This window comes from Penaeus japonicus, unplaced genomic scaffold, assembly GCF_977035675.1.
Source record: "Penaeus japonicus unplaced genomic scaffold, GWHDUDI00000001_assembly GWHDUDI00000027, whole genome shotgun sequence".
Lineage (NCBI taxonomy): Eukaryota > Metazoa > Arthropoda > Malacostraca > Decapoda > Penaeidae > Penaeus > Penaeus japonicus.
Window position 1 is genome coordinate 20,556,702 of NW_028234429.1, and position 2,205 is coordinate 20,558,906.

Genomic DNA, 2,205 nt, shown 5'->3' on the forward strand with positions numbered 1-2,205 from the left:
ACCTAGCACAGTTCTTATTGCATATGGCTCATTATCTTTTCCTGACCTTACTTCTTGAGGTTTTAGCAAGTGTGGATAATCTTGACCAATAACTATGCTGACTACTTCTGCATTAACATTTGGTAGCTCTAAACTTTCTAGGTGTCTCCATTTTTTTACATCAACTTGTGAAGTTACACCACCTTGCAAGCTTGGAGGAAAATCTTTCAGTGCATACACTTTCTCCAGGACTATCGTTTGTTTCTTTCGACCACCTGTAACCATTTCCAAGGTTATCTCTTCAACCTCAGTATCTTCAACTTTATTTAATGTGGTCATATTCAGTGTCACTGATTTTCCTGAAATGCCCAATTTATCAATTAATGCTTTTGTACAAAATGTGCTATTGCTTCCTGGGTCCAGTAATGCCAGAGTTGAAATATGGTTATCCATTCCTAATCTACCTACCTTTACTTTTACAATAGGCAATGCAATCTTGGAATCTTTAGATGGATTACAGGCACAACTCTTTGTGCCAACTTTTGGTTGAGTACTAACTTTGCCAGCTTTTTCAGATGCATCTTCTTTGTTAAATGCATCATGTAGCAATTTATGATGCCACATACCACACTTGTCTACTTCACAGACTGTGGCTTTTCTGCATGTTGTTACTCTATGGTTTGACCGGAGACAGTTGAAGCACAATTTTGCTTTTCTTACTTCCATCAGTCTCTTCTCTTTAGTCAACTTTATAAACTGGCTACATTCATGCAACCAGTGTTTTCCTTTGCACATAGAGCAACTTGCAGCATTTTTATTAGACACTTCAGTGTTTCGCTTATCAACTGCTGGTTTAGTTAATACTTCCTCATCCAATCTCACATTGAAACTTGTTCCTTTTGTTGTTCGCCTTTCTTTGTTTTGCTTCAACCCTTTATCCAAAGATTGGAATAATGGGTCATTCACTTCTAATGAAGCTCGTTCTAGGAACTCTGCTAATGGTGTAAATCCTGGATATCTCTTATTTCTCTCTGTGTACTTAACAGCTTCTGTTCTCCAGCGATTTTGGAGATGGAAAGGTAATCTTTTAACAACTTCAGTGACTTTGTCTGACATTATATCAGGATCGTGTCCCAGTGCCTTGAGAGTTTCAACACAGTTTCTAGTATCATCGGCTAAATTGGATAACATGAGTTTATCAGATGCTTTCAGGTTAGGTCCATCAGAAACCTTTCTTAACCAAGCTTCTTTTATATACAACTCATTTCCAAAACGTTGCTGGAGGATATCAAGAGCTTTTTTATACCCTTCTTCTGGGTTCATCAGATTACAACATGCCACTGCTTTTGCAGCACGTCCCGTGCAACTCTGCAAAAGTCTGGTTAGTTTTGCTCTAGCACCTACAGAGGTAACTCCAACACACTCCTGAAAAGTCTTTACAAACTGCCAATACTTTAATGGATCACCATCAAAGCTACTTAGCTCTACTTTAGGCAGCTGCAAGATTTCAATTAGCTGTTGATTAGTTGTTACATTATTCTGCAGTGGCTCATTGTTATTGATATGACCTAATGTTGTTGGAAGTGAATGAGTTTGTGTCCATGGTTCAGCATTTGGATTAAGCAGTGATTGTACTTGTTGAGTTTCAGGTTCTTCATGTTCTTGTTTTATCACTGGAGGAAACTTTACTTCCGAAAGCTTCTGACCTTCCTGCGAGGCTTTATGCACGACTGAGGTTTCTTCCTCTTCAAATCGTCGATACATTTCCTCTTCAGCAGTAGCCGCAGCTATCTCGGCTTCTAGTTCCTCCTTTGCTACCTCAACTTCAAGCTGCTTCATCTTGATGATCTTCTTGAATATATCTTCTTGTGCCCTAGCTTTGGCTTCAAGAGACGCTCTCTTGGCAGCAGCATTAGCAGCAGCAATTTTCATACTGAAACTCGATTTTCTTGATGACATACTTCTGCTTGACTTCATGCTGTTTCTTTCACTCTTCTCATTCATTGGTACCATATCTGTTATCAGCCATCCTTTGGCTACATCAATCTGATTCAAAGCTCTCTCTTTGATTTTGTTATAACTGAGTTCTTCATCAATAACAATCTCAAAATCCCCCTCTCGCTCATACAACGTAATTAATTTATCATGACAAATTTCTATCCTATCAAGTGCATCTTGAACCTGATCTATGTTGGTCTGAATTTCATTAGCACTTCTACTCATGTG